Raw genomic sequence first — 8513 nt, forward strand, 5'->3', positions numbered from 1 at the left:
CATATTATATATGTTCTACTATACATAGTATACACAGCAATGCAAGTAATATTAAATCTTAAATTCTTGTATTGCTTAGAGTTTTTATATTTTCAGTGCCTCCATTTTAATCTATAGAACTGGTGCCTAAAACAGAACTTCTGTACTCCATATCACATGTAGTTAAGAGAGATATTGCAGAAACTGGAACCATCTCCATGAACATGCACATAATCTGTTCAGCTTAATGTCAGCGCCCTCACAAACTTTACAGGGCCATTTCTTACATCACCGATGGAGACTGTGCCATCCAGCCCTCTCTGGTACACTTCCCTCGCCCAGCTGAAGTCAAATGAAGGGCTGGGAGCCATCCAACTTCCCTGGATAGGCAGTGAGAGGTTGTCTTCTCTGGCACCTCTGGAGGAGGAGTCTACCTGTCTAAAGACAACTGTGTAGTTTACATTACTTAGGCTTTTAGATGGCAGTCAGCTAAGAGGGATCCTGCCCAAGGCATCTCTAGATTATTATTAACCAAAGAGCTAAAATGCCTTTGAATGAGCTTGCTTCTCTCAGTTAGCAGTAGAGGAAGTGAGGTTGGCTGCTCTTCCAGCTGCAATGCTGCAGCTCACTGCATAACATCAGGCAAAACATCCAGATTTCTTCATCAGATCCACCAAACTTACAATCATTTGTACCAAGGCCTGGGTTTCTCTGGAAGCAGAAAGGCTAGATAGGTCATAGCTCTGGCCTTTCTTTTGCACTGTCCTACAAGTCCCTTACGCTGTATTTATACAAGACAAAATCATGCCACTCTCTCCTTCCCACCACCTCATCATGCACAGCTAACACTCAGAGCTCTCTTTTTGCTGCTCAGATTCAAGGTTCAGCGATTCAATTTCTGAAGACCTGTGGTCCATAGGAATCATGTGATGATTTCCTCTGCCAGGGAGGATATTCCATGACCGCCTTCCTGCCATGGCAGGTCTAGTTCCCAGCATAATTCTGATTCTCCCCACTTTTGTCTCTCACAAATGTCTGTGAACAAATACCTCACAGATGAGCTCTTCTGAAGACTAAATCACGCTGAGAGACATTTCACTTTATCTGAAAACAGGAAATCATTCTTTCCAGCATGCTTCACTAATCAAAAAACTGTCATGACATGGAGGAGTGTTCAACTGTTTATCACTATTTTCATATCAGCGAACCGGTGTTAATGAGCTGGAAGTAGTCTACAGTGACCAGCCCTACACTTCCCCCAGCTGTGTTCAGTTGTCAAGAACTAGCTAAGTTTGGTAGACCACAGATTAGCAAATAGCTCCGGCTTGGCAGTGTGCAAGCAAAGGGCAGGGGAACTGTTGGTAGGGTTGTTCTAGCTTCAGAAAACTGTCCTGGTTGTGTGGTTTGGTGAGACTGGCAATCACAGCTCAAAGCTCGAGACCGCTTGGTAGTATTGAACGTAGTCCTACTGAGAAGTAGAGGAAAGCTCTGGCAGATGAGGCTCAGCGCAGAGAGACAGGGAGATTAATGCCCCCACAGCTGGGATTCTCTCTGCAAGTGAGGATTTTTCAAGAAGACCCAATTTTCTGCCATGGTACACATATGTTCAGTGTGATTCTGATTTTCTCCACATTTCTCTTTCACAGAACAGTACAAATGGTAAAATGAATGTCAGGCCCTAGAGCTGGAGGAACCTGCCTCGCTCCTTGCTGTCTCACTTTGCAACTTGGGGGTCCTATAACTATTTCCCGGATATTGTTGAACATCTGAGAGAAATGATTCTACAAGGCCTTGTTTCATGTGCATTTAATTCAAGTAGCCTTGACTTTCAGCTGTACAGCTCACTGCATGCAGCCGTGCATCACCTTTCAAGCAGAAAAAAAAACGTGAGCGCAATGGCTAATTATTTCCATTAGCTATGAAAAGCAACATATAGAGCAAGGTTATGTGTCTATAGCTGCTATTTAATTGTGTCTTCAAAAGGAACAATTTCATTAATGCGGTAAAAAAATAACATCTCATCTGCATTTTGTTTTTACATTTGCAGCTGTACAGCACAAAGCGTGGCTGAGGTCAGATAAACTGCTGTGATCGCAGCATTTGCTCTTCCATGTGCTTCATGCAATATATCAGAACCATTTCTACTTCTCTCTCTCAATCAGAGACACCAAAGTTCTTTGGAACTTTTGTCTGGCCTTTGAAAAAAAATGCAGCTGCCCTGACTGTCGGGCTATTCCAGAGTCCTGTTTTAGGAAAGGCACTGTTCTCTGTGAACAAATGGATATGGAGCAATCAAGAAGTAATGGCCAAGAACACCATCAGAACAGAGACAAACGTTAAAACATGTAAAAATATTGAGCATCGATTCCTAGGGCAAATTTCCAGGATCTGCTCTGAAATATTCTGAATTTATTCAACCATTTTAACATTCTTGAGTTATTTTTATTTAATATGTAATGTGTAGTGAAGCATGTTGCCTTTTCTACTATGGATTAATAACAGGATTGGGGTGGGAGGGTGGGGGGACAGGTGTTATGGAAGGGTATGAGACCCAGCTGGTCTGTGTCAGGGTGGAGGCCGGTCACAAGCGGTGTCCCTCAGGGGTTGATCTTGGGACCAGTGCTCTTCAACATCTTCATCAGTGACACAGATGATGGCATCGAGTGCACCCTCAGCAAGTTTGTGGATGACACCAAGCTGAGCGGGGCAGTCAATACGTTGGAAGGAAGGGAAGTCATCCAGAGGGACCTGGCCAGGCTGGAGAAGTGGGCCCATGAAAACCTAATGAGGTTCAATAAGGCCAAGTGCAGGGTGCTGCACTCAGGTCAGGGCAATCCCAGGTACTTATACAAACTGGGGGAAGATCTCCTTGAGAGTAGTCCTGCAGAGAAGGACTTGGGGGTCCTGGTGGATGAGAAGCTGGACATGAGCCAGCAGTGTATGCTCCCCAGCAGGGAGAGGGAGGTGATTTTCCCCCTCTACTCAGCTCTTGTGAGTCCCCATCTGGAGTACTGTGTCCAGGCCTGGGGCCCCCAGTACAAGGAAGACACAGAGCTCTTGGAATGAGTCCAGAGGAGGGCCACTAAGATGATCAGAGGGCTGGAGCACCTCTCCTGTGAGGGAAGGTTGAGGGAACTGGGCTTGTTTAGCTTGGAGAAGAGAAGGCTCCGGGGAGACCTCATTGTGGCCTTCCAGTACTTGAAAAGGAGTGTATAAACAGGAGGGGGAACGGCTGTTTATGAGAATGGACAGTGACAGGACAAGGAGAATGGTTTCAAACTGAGACAGGGGAGGTTTAGGTTGGATATTAGGAGGAAGTTTTTCACACAGAGGGTGGTGACACACTGGAACAGGTTGCCCAAGGAGGTTGTGGATGCCCCATCCCTGGAGGCATTCAAGGCCAGGCTGGATGTGGCTCTGGGCAGCCTGGTCTGGTGGTTGGCGACCCTGCACATAGCAGGGGGTTGAAACTAGATTGTCGTCGTGGTCCTTTTCAACCCAGGCCATTCTATGATTCTATGAAAAAAAAAAACGTGACAGCAGAAAAAGGGATAGTTGGTAGTGCCAGAAAAATGGATCTATACTCATTCGTTCTATGAGGGTGGTGAGACGCTGGAACAGGTTGCCCAGTGAGGCTGTGGATGCCCCCTCCCTGGAAGCATTCAAGGCCAGGCTGGATGGGGCTGTGAGCAACCTGGTCTAGAGGCAGGTATCCCTGCCTATAGCAGGAGGTTGGAATGAAATGATCTTAAAGGTCCCTTCCAACCCAAACCATTCTATGATTCTGTGATGTTTTTTGCACGCTTTTTTAAGTTGGTAAACAAGGTCTGTAATGCAGCCCTGGAAAAGAAAGCAAACTCAGCAGAGCAGAAGCCACAGTGTCTCTGTGAGTGTGGAGTTATGAAAGAAAAACTGTTTCTCTGTAGTGCTCGGGAAAAGAAACCAAACCAAACCAAAACAGAAACCCTGTATGCGAAGGCTTGGGGAGGGGCTATCTCAAACAGCACACTTCTAGGCACTGTGTGCCTTTAGAGCTTTGGGGGGTCTTGTTGTTAGAAAAACAAACAAACAAACAAACAAAAACCCCACTACTCTGAAACCTTCCCTGCATTTTTATTCTTTCTACTTAAAAAAAAAAAAAAAAAAGTGATTTTTGCAAGACCACGTGGTTCTATAATACCTGGTGTAAGCACTGGCTTTAATCCAGTAAAGCAAGAGGAGCTCTACCAACCAGCATTTGCAGATGGCCGTCTCACAAGAGCATGGATGGTCCCAAGGCCTCAGCAAAGCCCCTCAGCAGTGCACTGTTCTGCTTTTCTGTAAGATAATAAGGAGTGGTTTCTGTCCACCAAAACTGCTAAAACAACAGCTGCAGTTCAAGGAAACTCGGAGGCTGCAATTGATAATTGGTATCTATGCCGTTCCTCCTGTTCTAAGAATCCCAAATAATTAACACTTTAATAGCTTTTGAGAAAATTTTGAGAAATCTGACCACTCTGAGCTGCTTCAAAGAACAGAATTCATGTTTAAATGACTGAGAATAAAGTCCCAACCTTCTACCATATGCTGTTTAAAACACTAAGGAATTCCAGTGCCTTCCATTTGTTGTGGAAATAAATGGATCAGAGGCATTCCAACTTGTTGCCTCACATAGGAAGTGTATTAAATCCTTCCATTCTTACGTACTCTCAGACACATCCCCCAGGCCCTGCCATGGGTATACACAGCCACAGCAACACATGGAACTGTGTTACCTTGGAGTTCAGGACTATTTGTCCTTGACAATTAATCCATACAGGCAAATAAGGGAACTTTATGATTAATTTATGCTAGTTTATAAACAAAACATCACAAAAGCCCCCAACTAAGAGAGGTTTTCTAGGAGTATAAATTTTCATAGAATGGGATTTAACCCCAAAAATATATCTCTAAAGAGGCTAAGACTAAATTTCATAGAATCATAGAATCATAGAATGGCCTGAGTTGAAAAGGACCACAATGATCATCTAGTTTCAACCCCCCTGCTATGTGCAGGGTCGCCAACCACCAGACCAGGCTGCCCAGAGCCACATCCAGCCTGGCCTTGAATGCCTCCAGGGATGGGGCATCCACAACCTCCTTGGGCAACCTGTTCCAGTGTGTCACCACCCTCTGTGTGAAAAACTTCCTCCTAATATCCAACCTAAACCTCCCCTGTCTCAGTTTGAAACCATTCCCCTTGTCCTGTCACTGTCCATTCTCATAAACAGCCATTCTCCCCCCTGTTTATACGCTTCCTTCAAGTACTGGAAGGCCGCAATGAGGTCTCCCCAGAGCCTTCTCTTCTCCAAGCTACACAAGCCCAGTTCCCTCAACCTTTCCTCACAGGAGAGGCGCTCCAGCCCTCTGATCATCTTTGTGGCCCTCCTCTGGAGCTGCTCCAAGAGCTCCACGTCCTAAATTTATTATAAATCTAACCCTAGAAACAATATAAACATTTTTTTCTGAGCATGTAAATACAACTGAAGTGAATGCAGTAGTTACAGTTGTGTAACACTGCTGAATTCGGTTTATTACTCCGTTTGAAAGTTCCAGGAGTGCAAGCTGCAAAGCTCCAAGTATCCAGTAGGTGTCACCTTCACACACCCCGCACGTACGGACACAAGGTTAGGTCTTCCTTCTTAGGTAACAGCGGGAGTCTGAAACGCTGGAAGCTGTTTCCAGAAAAGCATGCGTGAAAACGTACGGATTTGCTCCGCTCTGCTTTACAAACACAGGGATTGCTGCAACAGCTGCAGCCTGGAACTGCTCCTGCACAAAGTAACTCCACAAATCTATGACACTATTTATATGCCTAAAAAACATCTGTAAAATATGTCCATAGCACACATATTAGAGGGCGACATATAGAAGGCCTGAGGCCCTGTTTAATGGATTCCTTTTAATTCATATGTCTTTAAAGCAAAATAAATATAGATTATATCACTGCTTCTGATCCTGCACCACAAAAATAGATTTCTGATCCTCCTGACTGATGGGGACGTTAAATGAAGTTGGAATGGCCTCAAAGGAGCACTGAGTCCCATTGCCATAAATGGTGCTTCAGGTTGCTGATTTCCTGAAATTATGCCTCGTATAAACAAACATTTTCACTCGGATTACTGAGAATCATCAATATCAATTGTCTGATGTAGACTGCTTTTTATTTCAAAGCAAATCCTTTTATTTCTGTTTAGCAGCCTAACACAGCGGTCAGTTCAGCAGCTGGGGAGTAAAGTCATTCAGGAAGGTCTGAATCCCTTTGATTCGGCCATTGTCAGCCATGTACGTGAAACAAACACTTTTCACATTTCCAACCCTAACCTCTAGCTGCTGTTTGGCACGGGGAGAGCCACTGGGTCAGAGTTATGCCTTTCAACATGCGATTAAAAAATGCACTTTGTCCACGCATGCGGGTTTTGTAACGCAATCCTTTAGCAATCTGGCAACTTTTCTGGTTTTGTTAGCGCAGGGCATTGCTTAGGAAAGTGCCTATGCAATTCTCTTGGGCCTGGTCCAAAATCCCTTGAAAATAATAGAGAGGGTTTAAACTGTGAGCTGGTGGGATGTGTGGGACAGCTGAGTGGTGGCAAGTAAAGCTGGGGGCAGGCATTTGCAGAAAGCGGCAGTATGGCAGATGCCAAAAAGCATGCGAGCTGACCTCAGCCAGGCCTTAAAACAGCTTTTCGTTCACACAAGCAGCGGGGTGGGAAGGCTTTGTGAAGGGAAAGGATCTGGGGTTGTTAGCTGACAGCCATCTGAACATGAGCCAGCAGTGTGCCCAGGTGGCCAAAAAGGCCCGTGGCATTGAACCATAGAATCCTTAGAGTTGGAACAGACCTTTAGAGGTCATCTAGTCCAACTCCCCTGCAATGAACGGGGACATCCACAACTTGATCAGGTTGCTCAGAGCCTGGTCAAGCCTGGCCTTCAAAGTCTTGAGGGATGGTGCATCCACCACATCTCTGAGCAGCCTGTTCCAGTGCCTCACCACCCTCACCCCCATAGAATCATGAAGGTTGGAAAAGACCTTTAAGATCATCATGTCCAACTACCTACCTACCACCAATATTGCCCACTAAACCATAGAATCATAGAATCATAGAATGGTTTGGGACCTCAAGGATCATGAAGTTCCAACCCCTCTACCACGTGCAGGGTTGCCAGCCACTAGATCAACTACTAGATCATATTACCAAGGGCCCTATCCAACCTGGCACTAAACACCTCCAGGGCACCAACAACCTCTCTGTGCAACCTGTTCCAGCACCTCACCACTCCTTCAGTAAAAAACTTACCCCAACATCTAATTTCTTAAAGGGGGGAGATTTAAATTAGATGTCAACCATGTCCTTAAGTACTACATGTACCCTTTCCTTAAACACCTTCAGGGACAGTGATTCTGCCATGTCTCTGGGTAGCCTGTTCCTATGTCTCACCACTCTGAGAAGAAATTCTTCCAAATACTCACCCTGAACCTCTCCTGGCTCAACCTGAGCCCATCCCAGATTGTATCAGCAGTAGTGCAGCCGGAAGGAGTAGGGAGGTGACTGCTCCCCTTGTACTCAGCCCGGGTGAGGCCACACCTTGAGCACTGCTTTCAGTTTTGCGCCCCTCACTAGAAGACAGACATCGAAGCCCTAGAGTGTCCAGAGAAGGGCAGCAAAGCTGTGAAAGTTCTGGAGCACAAATCTTAGGGGAATGGGTAAGGGAACTGGGATTGTTCAGCCATAGAAGAGGAGGCTCAGGGGAGACCTTATTGCTCTCTACAACACCCTGAAAGGAGGTTGTTTGTGAGGTGGGGCTCGGCCTCTTCTCCCAAGTAACAGCAATAGGATGAGAGGGAATGGCCTCAAGTTGTGCCAGGGGAGGTTCAGGATGGATATTAGTAAAAATTTCCTCTCAGAAAGAGTGGTGAGGCATTGGCGCAGGCTGCCCTGGGAGGTGGTGGAGTCACCATCCACGGAGGTATGCAAGAACCATGTAGATTTGGCACTGAAGGATGTGGTTCAGTAGGCATGGTGGGGATGGGCTGATGGTTGGACTAGGTGATCTGCGATCTTTTCCAGCCTTGATGATTCCAATTCCGTCATTACACATTTGCATGTAATATTTATAATCTTATTTTTTGTTCGTTTTTTAACATCAAGCTAGCCTGACACTTTCCAAAGTTATGCAGCCCATGTACCTGGGCTGTCTGTCGAGATGCACAAGCAGGGAAACACAATTCCAGAGGAAAATGCTTTTTTTTTTTTTCCACACGCTCCAGCTCTCCGGTTACGCGGTGAGGATGCCAGAGGTTTTGCATCACGCATCCCTAATTAATGGACCATTCCACTGCATTACTCGGGGGAAGCCTGGAAGTGGCTCTGCCCACACCCGGAGCGCGAAGGCAGACGTGTGGCAATTCCAGGAGGGAGGCACACACAGCAGCCCGGGCTGCGGGACGTGCCGTAACCCCACGTCCTTCAGAGGGCGGTCTGACACAAACCGGGCCCACAGCTGGCGCGCCAGTA

This window comes from Gallus gallus, chromosome 2 (genome assembly GCF_016699485.2).
Source record: "Gallus gallus isolate bGalGal1 chromosome 2, bGalGal1.mat.broiler.GRCg7b, whole genome shotgun sequence".
Classification (NCBI taxonomy): Eukaryota; Metazoa; Chordata; class Aves; order Galliformes; family Phasianidae; genus Gallus; species Gallus gallus.